Source organism: Peromyscus leucopus, chromosome 7 (genome assembly GCF_004664715.2).
Source record: "Peromyscus leucopus breed LL Stock chromosome 7, UCI_PerLeu_2.1, whole genome shotgun sequence".
NCBI lineage: Eukaryota > Metazoa > Chordata > Mammalia > Rodentia > Cricetidae > Peromyscus > Peromyscus leucopus.
The window spans coordinates 94895591-94914565 of record NC_051069.1 but is presented as its reverse complement, the minus strand read 5'-3'; positions in this window follow the sequence as shown (position 1 = coordinate 94914565).

Sequence of the window (18975 nt, the reverse complement as noted above, 5' to 3'; positions counted from 1 at the left end):
ATTTAGCCCTGGCAGCTCTGTTCTGGTTTTATTTTTTTTTGAGACCAGGTCACTATGTAGCCCTGGCTGGCTTTCAACTCAGAGTGATCCATCTGCCTCTGTCTCCCAGGTGCTGGGATTAAAGGTACCACAGCACATCCATTCATTGGTAACTCTTTAGATGCCCACTTTGGAATCAAGATGAAAGCCCCGGTTCAAACATCCTTGGGAATAAACGAGCCCCTCTGTCCCTGGGAATGTCGTCAGTGCCGTGAGGATGTGGGAGGTGGAGAGACTGGACAGTTAGTGCGTCCATTAGAGGGTATGGAGAGTCTCTGTTCCTATAAAATCTCACTGGAGTGGCACTTCAGTGGCCTGGAAGGCACATTAGAGGGGGATTCGGGTCCCAGGCCCTTGTCTTGGCCTGTTAACCTGTCTTTCCTCCTTTTTCTGATGGAGACAGTGTTTGTGTCCTGCTCTTCTCTGGTGGGGCAGGGTTAGCAGCAGCAGGTGGATCTGTATGTGAAAGCTCCATGCAAACAGGAAGCTCAGGGAGAGAAAGGGGGAAAGGGCCAGATAGACGAGGCTGCAGAGATGGCTGTTCTTCCAGAGGCCCTGAGATCAGTGCCCAGCTGCCACAGGGCAGTGCCAACTCTCTGTAACCACAGTTCCAGGGATCCAACACCCTCTTCTGGTCTCTGTGAGCACCAGGCATACATGTGATGCACATACATATGTAATACATACATACATACATACATACATACATGCAGATAAACCACTTATGCACATAAAATAAAAAAAAAGTCTTTAAACATCTGTAAAAAAAAATCTAGATATTAGTATCTTCCAAAGATACCTGTAAAGAGATCTCAATTTAGAGAGGCCCCCTTCTGGCCAGAAGGGGCCAAGATTAGAACCAGCAGGACATTGGTGTTCATGGCCCGAAGCCAAGCAAGCCACCTGCCACCTCTGTCCTCTGACATTAGAATGGCATTCGTCAGCCTTTTTTTTTTTTTTTTTTTTTTTTTTTAAGACATCGTCTCCTATAGCTCAGGTTGGCCTTGAGCTTGAGATGTTGCCAAGGATGACTTTGAATTTCTCCATCTCCCTTTCTCTATCTCATGAGTACTGGGATTGCAAATGTGTGCCATCGTCACAGTCTCCTGTGGTGTTGGGGATCCAACACAGGCCTCCTGAGTGCTGGCTGAGTACTCTGCCAGCCCAGTTAGATCTCCGGTCCCTTCTCCTTAGTGTGTGCGCGTTTGGGAGTGCCTGTCACTCAGCTATCCCTCCAGTTCAGGGATGGTGTTGGAGTTTTGGGTGGTCTAGGAGCTGAGGAGGGCTAGCTGGAGCTAGAGCCAGCTGCCTGTCTAGCAGGGCGATGGTCCCCTTATGTCTCAGAAGAAAAGGCAGGGAAGCCTGCCTCCCTCTGAGTTGGGTTCCTGTAAGAGGAACATAGGCCCAGATTAGGGAGGGGACGGCTGGCCTGGCCCCAGGCTGGATCAGATCTGGAGTATGCCAGGGGAGGAGATGGCCTGTGCACGTGGGTGGAGGGGTGAGCCCTGACCCTAATGACTTAGGGAGACTTCCACAGAAGACAGAGCTGTAGCGAGCTGTGCCAGCCTGGGAGAGGTAGTTTTCTCCAAGAGGCAGGGATGCCTAAGGGTCAATCAAGCCTCTTAGGAAACCACTCATGCGGGTCCTGAGGCTTTGCTCACTTTCCTCCGCCTTGGCCCAGGCTGGCTTGTGGTGGCTGGAGGGTGTGGGCCGAACGGGGCTATTTGGTCCATAGCAGCTACACCAGCTCCATCCGGGGTGTAGAGGTGGGAGAATCAGTGGCTGCTGCTCTATCTACTAAAATGCAGTTCTGGTCAAGGGTGAGGGAGAGGTAGCGTCTGTAAATGTGTGCCCTAGGTGCTCAGTCCTTAGGCCACCACCCTTAGTAACTAGAACTCATGGGATCATCTCCACCTTCATGATGTGGTCCACTACTGGCACTGGGTGGGAATCTGGTCCTACCCCAAAAGCTGTAGGATCTGGTCCTACCCGAAACAGGCAGCCTGAGACCTTCCCTCAGAATGCACCCCATCGGGAAGGTCCCCTGTGGGTCACCACCGCTCTCCTATCCTTTTCTGGCTCTCCTGTAACCAGCAGAGAGAGCACTTGGGACTATGAGCTTATCAGACTTGGTCCCAGTCAGAGCCAGCCCTGCCTCCGACTGGAGCCCCAGCTGAGAAGGGGGCCCGGGCGGCTCAGCCCTTGTCCCTTCTGTCTACTCCTACTCCCCACCCAGTTTTAGGCTCGTAGCTCCTCCCGGTGGCTCCAGGTTGTCCCAGAAAGTGCACTTGTAGCTTCCCTCAAGAGGCAGGGCTCTGTCTCCACCTGCTTCCCACCTCTTCACCCCACCCCTCCCACAGAGCCGGATACCTTTCTGTCTCTCCCAGTCCCAGGGAGCCAATTGCAGGAACATCTATCTGTCCCCTGGCCTCAGATGCTGCTTGCAACTCTGGGGAATGCTGTCCTGGGCACCCTGTCTGGGCGGGAGCTGGTCAAAGACCCGCAGAGAAGGGAAAGATGTCCGGTTTCCTATGGCTTTGTGAGTCTCGGGGTCAATAGCTTGGAGGATTCCCGGGAGCTGGTGATAGGGGAGAGAGCTCTGCCCCGCCCCCTCTACCTGGGCAGTAGGAACAGCCCCAGCACATCCCGACCCACAACCAACCCCGGGACAGGCACTTGTGAGGGTCACAAGGCGGTCAGTGCGGCTGATGCCCCCTGGCAATCTCCAAGCCACAGCTCAGCTAGAGGCAGGGAGGATTGGGCGTAGACTCAGACCTTCAGGGGTGCGCTGTTCTGGGTGTCCCAGGCTCCCCCTTCACTCTGTCGGGTCCCGGGAGGGTCTCCTTCAGTCTTGGGCCATCATCAGGAGCTGGGTACCAGGGCACGGACAGCCTGCCAGCTCCCTGCTAACCCTCTCCCTCCACCCTGCTCTTGCTGACCGGTAGGGCACCTGCGGCTAGCACTCTGCTGCTTCCGTTGCCCTGGGCAGAGAAGTGATGTGGCCCGGGCTACCCACTGTCCCCACCTGCCCGCCCCCAGGGCTTCGGCTGCCCCGCGCCTGTGTCCCCGAACCCCCAGCTTACCTCAGTGGCGCTGTCTCCTCACCAGAGGCACCGCAGTGTGGGAACTGTCCCGAGGAGCCGGTTCTCAGCTGAAACAAAGAGGTGGGGGAGAAAGAGGGGGGGCAGCGGGAGAGGGAGAGGGTGAGTGAGCAGGCGAGGAGTGAGGAGTGGAGGCTGGAGGGGGAAGAGAGAAGGGAGAGGGTGAGGAGAGAGGGGAGGACAACGAGCCGCCACTGCCCCTGCCGAGAGAAAGCCCGACTCCCCGAACTGGAGGGCCAAGAAAGGAGGGAAGAGGAAATGGGGAGGGGGCCAGGCCGGGAGGAGAGAGGGGCGGGGAGCAAGAGCAGGGTGAGGGGATTGGGGCAAGTAAGGGGATGTGGGCAGAAGAGGGAGCATTGCGGGAGGGAGGGCTGCAGTGAGTGAAGGGGTCCCACCCCGTCCCATGCCAGGTTCTGATCTGAGACTTGAATGGGTAAAAAGCTATGCAAGAAAGGGGGGGATGGCCGGGGGAGAGACCTGCCAGGCAAAGGACAAGGGCTGGTGGGCTGGCTTGGGAGGCCAGGGCCAGCCACAAAGGCTTGAGAACAAAGGTGTCTGGGTGGAGGAGAAGGACCCCTGCTGACCGCAGGTGCCCCAGCCCTGAGCACACACAGGAGTGTCCTGATCTCCGCAGGCAGGTTCACTCCGGCTGCCCAGGCTGGAGTGGCCCCTCGAGGTCCAGGCTCTGGGGGAACCAGCAGGGCTCCCTTTCCTTGGGAGCTCTGAACACCCTAACTCACACTCCACGATTGACCACACGTCAGGATGCCGGTGTCCCTGCCTTTGATGGGGAGGGGGAAGAGACAGTTCATCGGGAGGGGGTCCGAGGGGCCCTATGGGAGGAGCAGAGGACGATGGGCCTATGGAGGAAGCAGAGTGTTGGGAACCCAAGCTGGGGAAGAGGCAGTGAGGGGTGGACACAGAGCGCTTCCTCCCAGACCCACCTGAAGCTCCCGCTCCATCCCATGTGCTTCTTGGGCTGCCTAAAGCAGAAAGGTGAACTGGTGGTCTTCGCTGTGACCCTCTTGCTGCCCAACACGGATGTAATCGGCAAGGCCACTGCCTGGCAAAGTTGCCTTGGCCGGCTGGGCTCAGCATGTGTTAGTGCTGGTGGAGGGAGGGGGGAGTCTGGGGAGCAATCAGGTCTCCTCTGAAGTGCAGGGCTCTGAAGTGCGGGAGCGCCAGCTGCCCTTCCTTCTGTACCCGCCCACCGAAGAAAGTTCTCCTCTTGTCCACCCTGAGATTCCTCATAGTCATTTTCTGGAGCAAGGCGGTGGAGCAGGTAAAGCTATGGTGGTTGGGAGGAGAGTTCGCCCTCAAGCTCCACCCAGCAGGATCACATCACTGGGCTGTCACAAAAGTCTCCAGGGACCTGGAGCCCCTAAAAGGAAAAGACTTTCCTTCCTTTCTCATTATTTCAACAACAACAACAACAACAATTTTTAATGTTAGGGCTGGAACCCAGGACTTTGCTTATGCTAGATAAGCATGCTACCACTGGACTACATCCCCAGTCCTTGTGTGTGGTGCATGGATGTGTGCATGTGTGTGGGGATGCTCCCACCCATGTGGACGCACATGGCCAGGGGTTTACTCTGGCACGTCTTCTTCAGTGGCTTCCCCACCTATTTTTTTGAGACAGAGTCTCACTGAACCTCACCTTTTTGGCTTGCCCGGCTGACCAGCAAGCCCCTGGCTTCACTGTCTCTGGTCCCCAGTTGCAGGGATGCTGGGCTCACAGCCACACCTGGCTTTCACTCAGATCCTGGGGATCTGAATTCTAGTCTTCATGCTTGCCCAGTAAGCACTTTACTTACGGAGCCCCTTCTCCAGCTCCTGACCATCACAGTCCTTGTTATCACCACCATCGCCATCGTTATTATTATTGGAGATAGGAACTTACTAAGTAGCTCGGCTGGCCTGGGACTCCCTATGCAGTCCAGGCTGAACTGCAGCCCTCCTGCCTTAGCCTACAGGCATGCACGATTATGCCTGGTATTTTAAACTACTTTTTATTTAAGAATTATTTTGAACTTAAAGTTGCCAGAATAAGAATAGTATGAATGACATCCATATGTCCTTGGGGGCATATATTTATATATTTAACTTTTTTTTTTTTTGAGACAGAGTCACACTCTGTAGCCCAGGCTTTGCTATGTAGCTGAGGCTGGCCTTGAACTTGCAGTGGTTCTTCTGCCTCAGCTTCTCCAGTGTTGGCACTACAGACACAAGGCATTGTGTCAGCTTATTCAACTATTTTTTTTTTTTTTTGTTGTTAGATTATTTTGACCCCCCGCCCCATGTAATGGCCCTGGCAGTCCTGGAATTCATTTTGTAAACCAGGCTGGCCTCGAGCTCACAGGGATCTGCCAGCCCCTGAGTGCTGGGATTAAAGGTGCACTCCACACCCGGCTCTATTTTGATTTTTTTTTTTTTTTTTTTTTTTTTTTTTTTTTTTTTTTCGAGACAGGTTTCTCTGTGTAGCTTTGCGTTTCCTGAACTCATTGTAGCCAGCTGCCTCGAACTCACAGAGATCCGCCTGCTCTGCTCCGATGCTGGATAAAGCGTGCGCCACCGCCCGGCTATTTTGATTTTTTTAAATGACAGCTCCTGCATGGATGTCACATGATCCTGGGAATCAAACCCAAGTCCTTTGCAAGAGCAGCCTGCGCCCTTGGCCATGGAGCCATCTCTGCTCTTCTTACTATTCAACTGTTAGTGTTCTTCTCCGTTTTCTTTTCTTTATATGTTTGCCATTCGTGCATTTGTACATCCTCCCATCCCCACTCCAGTTGGTTAAATAAGTTGCCGACTTTTAAAGGATGGCTCAATGACGCTGTCTTTTATGCTGGAGCCAAACGTGTGGCACTCAGATTCTGTTGTGTGGAATGAATGAAGTGAATGAATGAAGGGACGTCACCTACTGGGATCCTGAGGCCTGGCTGGGGGAGGATGAGCTGTGCTGGGCTTGTAGTCCTGGGAGGGAAGCGATTGAGTGGGAAGGAGGTTTGCCCAGCAGAAAGCGAGCATGTGGTATTTCCTGGGTGTGGAGCTGTAGCATATGTCTTCGGAGATGGTGGCAGGCAGGCAAGCAGGCAGGCGGGCGGGCGGAGTGGAGCTGTGAGAGCGAATGGCCATGCCAAAGCACCTGGGCATACTTGAGAGGCAGATACTGTCCAGCCCTGAGGTGGGAGGGAAGCTGCTGGAGGTCTGCCCTAGCCCTTAACTCTGGGCCCCTTTCCGCAACCCCATGAAGGACAGGGCAGGCACAGGGCCACTTGGCCGGTGCTCACTTACTTTGAGCGGCTGGATGGAGGCCCCAGCTCTTATGTCTTGGTCTTGGTTTTTGGCTTTTTTTTTTTTTTTTTTTTTTTTTTTTTTTTTTTTTTTTTTTTTTTTTTGAGACAGGGTCTCCTTATGTAGCCTAAACTGGCCTAGGTCTCCTGAGTACTGGGATTAGAGGCATGTACCACCATACTCAGGTTCAGGGGTGACACTCTTGTTACAACTCTAAGGTCCCCTTGCTTCAGATGGCTGCTTCCAACTTCTACCCAAAGAAGTTTTGTATTGGGGTCTGTGGAACGGTTCACTGGGAAAGGCATCTGCACCAGGCTTGACATCCTGTGATCAGGAAACCAACTTCCACAGGTTGTCTTCTGACCTCCTTGCAGGAATGTATGCATGCATGCGTGCATGTGCGCTTGCATGCACAACAATAATAATAAAAGGAGTTTCATATTTAGAAATCACAGCTTGAAGACGATCTGACTTTGGGTATTCTGATTTTCTCCCTGCCTTGTAGGTGAAGGCTCTTTCCTCCCAGAAACCCTCTAGACTTCTTCAGAACACCCTGCTTCACACGTCTTCCGGGGAATGCTGGCCCTAGTCATTCTCTTTGCTAGCACACATTGTTTTTTTATCTCTAGCAAATGGGTCTTGGCTTGCTCATCAGTTTAACTCATTCTTGCTTTCCAGGCTAACATATAACTGGGTCTCAAAGATGGACACTAGTTCATGGCTAACTTGGTCCTGACTTGGTTCTTGATGCCCCCTCTGCCCAGAATGTCCATAAGCCCAAAGCTCCTGGGCTGGTGAGATGAGAGACAACAAGGGACCCTATTGAAAGAAAAGGCTAGCTCATGACTACTAGCTTGTCGGGGCCAGGGCAAGCCTTTGACTTGGGCCTTTGGTGACTTCGTCAGTACTTTCCTCCAGAGTCTGTGCAGGCACAACTGTCCAGAGCTACCATCCAGGGTCCTTCTGAATTTCACCAGGTGACCCCTGGGAAGGTCTTTTACTTCCAGAGCACCCTCATCAAAGCCCAGGAGACATGGGGCTCCTCTCCCAGTGCCCATCCCCCTGAAGAGATTTCAGCCAATTAGCACATACAGTATTTACTTAATTAGGGTAATGACATAATTAGTGTAACTTGGGCTCCATCACATGGCTTCAACATGCAATTAGGAGCTGTCAGCGGGAGGCGACATTGTGAAAATGCTCATTCAGTTGTTGGTTCCAGGATGGGGGCCTAGCAGCTGCCTCTGCTCTATGGTGGGTGGTGGCGGGTTGCTGTGTATGTGCCCATCGGGTGTGTGTGTGTGTGTGTGTGTGTGAGAGAGAGAGAGAGAGAGAGAGAGAGAGAGAGAGAGAGAGAGAGAGAGAGAGGGAGAGGGAGAGGGAGAGGGAGAGGGAGAGAGAGAGGGAGAGGGAGAGGAGAGAGAGAGGAGAGAAACTGCCAGGACTTCATAGCCTGGGGCAGAAGAGTAACCAGGGCAGAAAGACAGTTTCCAGGGCAAATGGAGCCCCCGACAAAGCCTGTTTGTGCCAACTATGGGTACTACTACTCCAACCGAATACCAGGGAAAGTGGCAGCTGTGACCTGCCTTGTAGGGCTGAGATTGGGCCTTTGACTTCAAGGTCTCTGCCTGAAATGCTATCACAAGCAGACCCATCTTGCCTTTTTTTTTATTTTTATTTTTATTTTTTGTTTTTTGAGACAGGGTTTCTCTGTGTAGTTTTGGTGCCTGTCCTGGATCTCACTCTGTAGACCAGGCTGGCCTCGAACTCACAGAGATCCACCTGCCTCTGCCTCCTGAGTGATGGGATTAAAGGTGTGCACCACGACCGCCCATCTTGTCTTTTTTTAGAGGGCTCCAATTTCGAAGATGCCATTGTCTCATACCCACAGATCTGTGGTTCCTTCAGGGTGGCCCCGAGACACCACTGATTGTCGTGATTGGGTCAAGTACCCTAACTGGATGAGTGGAGAGACTAAGGCTTAAGGCTGGGAAGATGGCAGATGCAGTCACAGCAGTGCTGACTTGAAGATGGAGCTTGGAGTTGCTGGGACTCCCCAACATTGGATGTTGAGTGAACTTTCCCCGGAGTGGCTAAACCCAAGTAGGCATCAGAACAGACTAAAGTAATGATTCCATTAAAGTCCAACCAGTTTATTGGGTTTACTTTCAGAGCATGGGTGAGGGGGGTTATTTATAGGAGTGGGGGTGGCCCCCAAAGAGTGTTACCCCAAAGTATTACCCCAGCTTAGATGGTGTCTTCCCCGTGACTGCATATATAGGGTACCCTCTTCAGCTAACGTCCCACATACTCTCCACCAGTGGGTCTCAACCTTCCTAACGCTGCGACCCTTTAGTACAGTTCCTCGTGTTGTGGTGACCCCCAACCATAAAACAGTTTCATTGCTACTTCATAACTGTAATTTTGCTACTGTCATGAATTGTAATGTAAATATCTGATATGCAGGATGTCTGGTATAAAACCCCTGAGAACCACTATTTTACCTCCCAAGACTGAGACCATGCACAGCTTGGCAGAATTACATACACCTGGGAGGGAGGTGTAGGAAGGAGTGGCTGGAGTCTCAGGGGACAGCCTGTGGCCTCCCCACCCCTTTCTTTTCATGAGGAAACATTAGCCACATCTGGAGGGTCGCTTGCAGGAAGTCACAGCTGCCCTAATGAAGATGGCTGTGCTGGGAAGAGCGTCTTCCACAGCACAGAGCGGGCCACCCGCAGCCTTGGAAAGGCTCCTGTCCTTAAGAGAGAACAAGGTTGTCCTCAGGCTTCAGGCACCCTCAGCCTCCCTCCATCTTCTCAGAGGTTAGTTGGGGAGTTAAAGCCTCCAGCTCCCTACCTCTACCTCAACAGCAATTCAGCAACGTTACCCAAGGTTCACAGGGTACCGCCTGGCTCATCTTGTGCCTCTTAGATTCTCCTGCTAAGCGGCACCAATGTCTTCATTTCTTAGGTAGGGAGACAGACAGCAAGTCCCAGTGAAGCCGGTGCCGAGTCCCAAGCCTATGCCTTGTCCCTGCAGGTCAGGGTCTCCCACACCGAACTGTACCGGTCACTGACCAGACACAGGGAGAGGCTCCAGTGGGAACGGGGTCTAACAGACTGGGGATGCTGCTAAGGATTCCCACCAAGGGTGTGTAGGGTTTAGGTGGCCTCCACCTGGGAGGAAGATGGGATCCTACAGTTCAAAAGGGCAGAGGGAATTGCTGCCTGGATCTGTCACCCTAGGGACCCTGACCCTCAAGCAGGTGGGTAACCAGACCATCCTGGTTGCTGGCAATAGTCAACAAAATTAAAACTCCATTATGTGGTCAGATTTCTATTAAGACCAGGACATCATCTGTGAGATTACATGACAAAATTCACTTTGTGAGAACAGGAGGCTACAGAGCCCATGCCGAAGTATGGCCAGAACCCTGGAAGGTCCTGACCATCCAGCTCAGTCTGCCATGGCTCCCATGGGCTTTCCTGCCCAGGAAGTGAGGACCAGCTTGGAAGGGATGCAGAGGTTGAGGAACAGATGGAACGGAGGCAGGGATGTCGGCTGCTGAGAGGCCCTGCTTTGCCAGTTAGGAGAATGAGCAGTCAGTGCAAAGGCCCCAAGGCTTTTGAGGTACCAAAGACCACTCACATGGCTTTGGCAAGGAGGATGGAAGGTAGGTGAAAGAGGTAGGCTAGGACTTTAGCAGCATGGGAGAAGGGCTTTGGGCTTTATTCTGCATGTGATGGGCTGCCAGAGGCTTTTGAGGATTGAGCACATCCAGGAAAGTGGTAGGAACCTGACATTTGGGGCTATTATTTAGAGGCAGGACTAAAGATATTTCTGGTGGGCTGGCTGTGGTGTGTGCCAGAGTGTGGCAGTGCCTCAGTTCCTGGCTTGAGCAAGCAAGGAAATGGTGTGGCCATTTCAGAAAGAGGATTCTGGGAAGAGCATGCTGGTGCCTGAGAAATTGGAGTTTCTGACCTGTTCATGTTAAGTTTGGGATGCCTGGGGGTGGCTGGGGCTTGAGGTACTGAGAGATCCCTAGTCAGATTTAAGTCTGGAGTTCCAGAGAATGGGGTGCCGTGAAGCGAGGGCTTTAGTTCATTGTTAGCTAGAGACATATTGCTCTGTAGTAGGACTGTGGTCTCCATCTAGTCCAAGAATCCAGAGATTCAAGTAAGCAAGTGATCTGGAGGCCTCCAGCAGGACCAAGACTAGGGCAAAGAGGGGTGCCAATAGGGAGGTAACTGCTAGTTCCCCTCCCCCCTCTCCCCCAAGACAGGGTTTCTCTGTGTAGCCTTAGCTGTCCTGGAACTCGATCTGTAGACCAGGCTGGCCTTGAACTCACAGAGATCCGCCTGCCTCTGCCTCCTCTGCCTCCTGAGTGCTAGGATTAAAGGCGTGTGCCACCACCTCCTGGCCCTGATGTTTTGTGTGTATGTATGTGTGTATGTTTGTGTAGAGGTGGGGAGTGCTTACCTATGCCGGGCCATACAGAGGCCAGAGATTCAATTCCTAGCAGCCACATGGCATCTCACAATCCAGTTTCAGGTGATCTGACGTCGTCTTCTGTTCCCCATGGGCACTGTAGACATGTGGTACACAAACACATATGCAGGCGCGCGCACACACACATGAAGTAAATAAAGATTTATTTGGAATTGAAGAGATGCCTCAGCTGTTAAGAGCACATACCACTGTTCCAGAGGACTGGAGTTCAACCCCCAGCCACTACACCAGTGGCTGGATCATCTGTAACTTCCACACCAGGGATCCAACTTCTTTGGCTTCCCTGGGAACCTGCACTTATGTGCTTATATCTACACACAAGCACACATGCACTTAAAAATAACAAATCTTTTTTTTTTTTTTTTTTTTTTTTTTTTTTTTCGAGACAGGGTTCTCTGTGTAGCTAACTCACTTGGTAGCCCAGGCTGGCCTCGAACTCACAGAGATCCGCCTGGCTCTGCCTCCCGAGTGCTGGGATTAAAGGCGTGCGCCACCACCGCCCGGCTAAAATAACAAATCTTAAGGATTTATTTTATTTGTGTGCGTGCGCGCGCACGCGCACACACGTATGTGCAGGTGTCACTAGCTCCCATCAAGCACCACTCCCATACTGGGGGTTGAACCCAAGGTCCCATCCATGCCAGGCAAATGCTCTGTCACTGAGCTGCATCCTGGTCCCCTTTACAATTGTTATTTTGAGATACAGCCTCAATAAATTACCAAGGCAGGCTCTGAACTTGTGATCCTCCTGCCTCAGCCTCCTGAATAGCTGGGAGTGCACCTTTAGGTCTGGCTACCCATTGTTCCTAAAATGCCCACTCAAAGGTCCCTCCTCTGCATCCCCACCAGTTAGCTGTGTGTCCCCAGCAAGCCCCTCACCTCTCTGTTCCTCCCCATCGCAGGAGACAGAGGACTTACTGAGTCTTTTTGTCCTCTTTTGACAGTGATCTTGGAATACAAGAGTCCTGCCTGTCACACCATCAGCTGGGTCCAGTGTGACTTGGGTCCCTCCTCAGGCAGGGTAGCCAGGAAGATAGCATGGTGTGTGTGTGTATGTGTGTGTGTGTGTGTCCGTCCGTGTCCGTCCGTCCTGCTTTGCCTCCACTCCTGGGATCTCAAGTCCGAAGGGCTCACTCCTGGCAGACAGACACCCCTCCTGGGCGTCCCTTCTGTAGGGAGGGGAGGTGGCAGCCGCTGCTACCACCGGACCATTCTCCAGGTCCACACTCCTTCATGCCAAGCACATTAGTGGATAATTAAGTAAAAATAGGCCTTCCGACCAGTGTAGCTCATTAAGACCTAATTAAGCTAATTAGTTCCAGGTGTGGCTGGCGAGGCTCAAGTGCGGCAGGCAGGCGGCTGTTGTTTGCTGGGATTGCGTTTTCCAAGCAGCAGCCGATGGTGGTGATGCTGCTGCTGTGGCAGAGGCAGCGGATTCCTCGGAGGCCTGGAAGGCTGCCAGGGTGCTCAGGAGCCTGGCCCTGAGCTGGGAGGGCTGGGAAGAAGCAGTTCCAGCAGGCTGGAGACCACCCACAGAGAGAGTGGCTGGAGGTTGGACCGCCCCCCACCCCCGGAAGCCCCTTACTCACGCTCACTCGCCCACTCTGCTGGGTGAGGGGAGGTGGTGGTGGCTTGCTGGTCTTTTGGACTAGCACTGCATTCTCTTATCTGTCTTATCTCTTATCGTTGTGGACGTCAGGAAGGTCTATAAAGTGGCTTCTCGCAAATGGAAAGTGTGATCCAGAAGGAGTGAATGAGACTCTAGCTTCAAACGCTGCCGTCACTCCCGTCTATGTGGCTTGACTCTCCGGCTGTTGTCTCTGGCAGGTATAATCGTAGAGATGTGGCTTGGGGGCCATACAAATCCGGAGCCTTTGCAGAGGCTCTGTACCTACCGGCCCCTTCGGTCACTTGCTCCAGACCGCTCCCTGAACCAGTTTTCTCCCATGGCTGTCGGATGCACTACCTTGAGGACACATGGGTGGGACGACCTCCCAGTCTTGGTCAGCATAATCTGTCCATTCAGCTGGCCATTCGTTGTGTAAGGAGTGGGATGGAGGAGGCGGCTGCATCCTCTGGATGTCAAAATCCTTCAGTAAGGCTGGAGATGTAGCTCTGGTACAGCGTTTACCTAGTCCATGTAACGCCTTGGATTCAATCCACACACCACAAAAGCAACTTAAAAAAAAAAAAAAAAAAAAAACCCTGAGAAAACCAGACTCCTGGGGATAAGGGACTCCTCTCTTTTTCTGGTATTTTGAGACAGGTCTTACTATATAGCTCAAGGTGGGTGTAGCTCAGGCTGGCCTCAAACTTTGCATCCTCCTGCCCTGGCCTCCCAAGCACTGAGATTTACACTTCATCCAGTTCCAAGATTTTGTTTTGTTTCTAGACTGAGGTTCACGTAGCCCAAGCTGACCTCAAACTCAATATGCAGTGGGAGATGGCCTTGAACTCCTCACCATCTTGCCTCTACCTCCCAAATGCTAGGATTACAGGTGTGCACTGCCACAGTTGCCGTGTGTCATTGTGTGTGTGTGTGTGTGTGTGTGTGTGTGTGTGTGTGTGTGGCTTTGGGCACGCTACTCACACACTCTCTCTGCCACTGAGCTACATCCCTAGCCATCCATGTGTCCTTCCTGTGAATGCTCACTCCTACATGTGCGTGTCCACGTGCATGTGGAGGCCAGAGGGGAACCCCAATTGTCCTACCTCAGGTGCGGTCCTCCTTGGGTTTGTTGGTGGGAGGTTGTTGTTTGGTTGATCGTTTTGGTTTTGAGCCAGGGTCCCTCGCTGGTCTGGGGACTCACTGGTCACTAAATAGGCTAGGCTGGCTTGTCAGTGATCCCCTGGGATCTGCCTGTCTGCTTCCCCGCTAAGATTAAAAGTGCATTCCACCACGCTGGCATTTTCATATGGGTTCTGGGGGCCAAACCCAGGTCCTCATTCTTACATGGCAAGCACTTTACCAACCGAACCATCTCCCCAGTTCCTGTATGTCTTTCCTAATGGTAAATTTCAAGAGCTGTGTGGTGACAGGGCACAGGTAGGAACGAAGGCCTGCGAATGAGCACTCCAAATTCTGCTTCCCGGATGATCCTCGGCCTCCCACCCCACAGTCCTGTTAGGGATGTCTCAGAGCCTGAAGACAGCCATAGAGACAACACTCCCTTTCTCTGACAGAGATTTCAAACTCGCTGAAAGAGCTAATTAGCCATGCTTGAGGCCCTAGCACGTTTTCAACCCCGTGACCTCTGATTTTAACCACTCTGCGCTCATCCGTGAACCAGAACAATGAACCTCAGAAAACAGCTCTCATTTACAAGACACCCTTTAAGAGGAATAAGTTAAACCAGCTCACGTTTAATTTAATTTTGAAACTTTGCTTAATTTTTGAATCTGATCGGAAATCATATCCTTTGAGCAACGTAGCTTCAAAAGTCACAAAAATAAAATATACAGCTATTAACTCACTTAAAGGGGGGCTTCAAGGTGAGAAGGCTCTGTGAGCAGGAGTCCGTGGTGTCTGAAGATGTGAGCCGGATGACCTGAGTTCAATCCCGGGAACCTATGTAAAGGCGGGAGAAGAGATTTGTCCTTTGTGGAACACATGCCCCCAGATAATATAATAAAATAAATAAAGACATCTTCTTAGATCTGTCTTTTCTTTTTAATAAGGCTCACTTAATGACGTGCTCTGAAATTCCACAGTGTTAGTCGAGATCACGACCACAGTGAGCAGTAGTCCCAAGGGAAACTCAGGCTTCCTTTCCTGCTAATACTCAGAAGTAGAGGCAGGGGGATTGCTAGTTTGATGTGAGCCTGGGCTAGATAGTAAGACTCTATTTAAAAATCAAACAAACAAAAACAAAAAGGAAGACAGATTCGACTTGGGAAGTGAAGCCGCTTCTGGAGGTGGAGCAGAGGGGACAGTTCTGGGCAGGGTGTCCTGCCCCTTCCCGTTTTCAACTCCTGTCTGGGAGGTGCTCCCTCCTCAGCACCTCTGGGGGCTGAGTGGAGCGGGACAGACTGTAGGATCGTAGACTCCATTACTTGTTCTATTACCAAGACCAGCTATGGGCTCCACAATAGTCCAGTTAGGTCAAGAGACAAGGAAGATGATTTATTTAAAAACATGTTAGAGAGGGAGGCTGGAGAGACGGCTCGGCAGTTAAGAGCACTGACTGCTCTTCTAGAAGACTAAGGTTTCATTCCCAGCACCCACATGGCTAAAAACTGTTTATAACTCCAGTTCCAGAGGATAAGTCTCCTCTTCTGTGGGCACTTCCCGAACGTGGTGCCCAGGCATACACATAAGCAGAATACCCTGTAGTGGGTAGCCATTCCAGCTTTGATCTGGAAGTTCCAACCCCCATTGAGGCTTCGGTAACTGTCACGCCTACAAGGCGGGGCTGAGAGAGGACCCTGAAGACCCCAGATCTGGATGCGAGGGCTCTCTTGGTTCCTGGACCCTGGACACTGGAGGTAGACCGAACAGAGTTCTCCAGAGAACACCGCTGGACTGTGCTATACCTTTCCCAGACCCTGCAACCTATCCCTTCACTTGTAAGTTACCCCACAAAATAAACTTCCCTTTTAACTGTGTGGAGTGGCCTTAATAATTTCACCAATAATACCCCCACCCCCGCACAGAAAATAAAAATAAATCTTTTTTTAAAAAGCATGTAGAAAGAAACTGGGACTGGGTGTGGTGGTGCCCACCTCTAGTGCCAGGGGTTGGGTGTGGTGGTGCACACCTCTAGTGCCAGCACTTGGGAGGCAGAGACAGCACATATATTAGAGTTGGAAGCCAGCCTTCTAGAATGAGGTCCAGACCTGCCAGGGCTATATAGTTAGGCATTGTCTCAAACCAACCCCGACCACTACCACTTGCCTAACCAAAGTGGGTATATGCCTGCAAGCCCAGCAGGAGCGTTGAGCGTTCTTTGCTACATAGCCAGTTTGAGGCTAGCCTGGGCTATATGAGACCTTGTCTGAACAAACTAAACCAAATGAAACAAATGAACAAAAATCACCTAGTGATTGAGAAGATGAGGGACTGCTGTCCAAAGTCCATCTGCTGTGGAAGGCCATTTAGGAGTGGTTTATATTAATATAGGAGATGGGTTGTTGTGTGAAGTTACTCCTGCCGAGATGTGAGCAAACATCTGTTCATCCCAGATTGGAAACTGATGACAAACCAAAGGGAAACCACTGAAGTCTGCCACGGTGAATCAGTGAGTTTATAAAGGACCACTCACAGAAGCAGAAATGACTCAAGAACAGCCACATCACCAAAGCCCACCCCAGTGTGTATTCTGGTTCAAGAAAACTGGGAACCTGGGGCTCAGGGCACAGTTTTCTGGTAGCTCAATAGGCTGGGAATTGTGTTAGGCAGTTGAGGTGGCCAGAGCCTTTTCCAAGCAGCTGTGTGGTTTGGAGACCCTTGGGCAGCTTAGTTAGTCTGCTTCTTCCAGGCAACCTGGCTGATTTCCTTCCTCTAGGCAGCTGGTTGGTCTGAGAATGTCTCTCAGCCTTCCTTACCACTTCTATAAGCTTGGAAGGGAGAGTCCTAGTGCATCTGGTCAGTTTCAGGGACTTCCTGAAGCTTTTGAGTTGTGAAGGAGCTTCCTCACAGGATGGAATGCTTCACCTCCCTTTAGCACATCTTGCATCTGAAGGAGCTTCCCTTCTTAAAGGAAGGTTTTAGCCTGGAGGAAACTGTTTTATGACATGTCTGATGGTGCCTTCTCTCAAGTGTAGATTTGTGGTCAAAAGGCACACATCTGATCCCAATCGCCAAGTCACAAGCTGCTTCTCAGGCCTGCAGATCTCAAGAACAAAGATCATATTATTTCTTTGGACTATTCCTGTCACTGATTACCTTGGCCATGTGCACAGGCTTGAGGGGGTGGCTTCCCTGAGGCCCTCTCTGGTCACCAGACTCTATGGTGATAAAAGAAAACACACACACAGCCTGATGATTGAGCAAGACCAGGGTCAGGTGAGGCTGAGTGGGAAGCTGGCAGGTGATCTGGTCTCAGGGCTTGGCTTCAGTTTCTCACCATCAGATGTCTGTTCCTCCACTGTAGGATTTGGGTTGATACCTTAAGAGTGGATACTTCTTGCTGAATGGGGGGACCTTGCCAGGTAAGAATGGAGTGGACAACCTGACCCGGAGGAACTTGAATAGGGGTCACATTATCTTTCTGTGCAGCAGAACGACCACATAAAGCAAATAAAAAATGTACTTTTCTGGGAGTGAAGTTACTCATTGTTTTTTAAGAAACCGGAATCTTGAGGATCAACTCACCTCTCCGGTGGTCAGATTTTTGTTTCTTTCCAGGGCTTGAGCAGCCCATGGTCCATGGTGGAGAAAGGTGCAGGGGTCTGCATGATGGAAGTCTGGACCCAGAAGAAGCAAGCTGCGGCATGCTATTTATTATTGACTTTAGCTCTGGATATATTTAACACGATTTTTAAAAAGTATTCAAAGTGAGGGGATAAGGCGCACACTGCAGAGGTCCAAAGAATGGCAAATGGGCCTTGGGAAGCCTCTCCAATGTGTAGCAGGGCGCGAGGCTCATGCTAAAGTTTTTTTTTTTTTCAAGATTATTTATTTTTATCTTATGTGTATCCGTGTTTTGCCTGCAGGTGTGCCTCTGCACCTGTGTACGCCTGGTGTCTGCTGAGCCCGGAAGAGGGTGCCAGATCCCTCAGAGCTGGAGTTAGAGACAGTTGTGAGCTACCACGTGGGTGCTGGAAACTGAACCCAGGTCCTCCGCAGGAGCAGCCAGCTGTTTTAACTCCTGAGCCGTTTCTCCAGCCCCCTTTGTTTGTGTTTTTTTGAAAGCCCGATCCATCTTTTCTGTCTTTTCAGGGAACTGGGGTCACCAAGATGAACAAAGTCTTGATTTCACTCTGGACTGAGTTAGACAGACTTCTCTGGGAATCATCCCTTTTACTAAGACCCTGAGGAGCTCTTTGTTGTGTTTTCTTTTCTTTTTCCAGATAGGGTCTCACTGTGTTGCCCAGGCTGGCCTTGAACTTTCGATCCTCCTGCCCGAGCCTTCTGAATGCCTGCTATCTTACACCTCTCGGTCCCTTCCGAGGCTGAGTCTCTGAAACCTGAGCCAAGATGAATCTTCTCTTCATGCCATTTCTCTCAGGTGTTTGTCACGGCCACGAAAAGCTCAGTAGCACAGAGCCTGTCTGTAAACTGAGGGACAGTTTTCGAGGAAGCTGTGTGTTGTACTCTGGAATGCCGCCCATATCCTTTGAGACTCGCTCTCTTATTGGTCCGGAGTTCCCCAGTTAGGCTGCAAGCCTCGTGGATCTGCCTGTCTTTGGTCCCCAGAGCTGAGATTACAAGCTCATGTCACCACGCTTGTTTTATGTAGGCTCTGGGGATCGAACACAGGTCTTCATGCTTGCGCAGTGAAGGCTCATTGTCCTGGAGGAACTCATGTCTAGTTACCCTGGTGTAAAAATTACTTGTGAGTTAAGTTTGTAGATTAGATCGTGGCCCAGGAGAGTATAGTTTGGAATAGTTTCGTCAGGTCAGCTGACATTCCAGTGGCTGCAGAATCAACTGTTCTGCTGACTGGAGTCTGTTCACAGGTGGCACCAGTCTTGACTGAAATTCAAACTCAATTAGCATATTCCGACTGTGAGCACCTATGAGGCTGCAATGGGAAATGTAGATTGGGTGCTTCGAGTCCAAAGGAGCTCCTGGGAACCCCCTTTAGCCCTTGTGAATGTCCTGATCCATAAATATCCCCTTGACCAAATTGGGGTCCCCATCTGGTGCAAGAGTCTGAGACTCAATCCACTGTTTTAGCCCTTTTCTCTTTTTAATTCCTCCTAACAAGATATGCCTCCTGGTTTCCTTCACATTTCTCTCCCTCCTTCTTATGGGAGTCCCTTTCTGCCTTATTTCCTTCCTTAAATTTACACTTTGTAACAATACTTATATAAAATCTGAATTTAGACTAAATTACTTTTTCCTCAGTAAATACATTCATGCTTG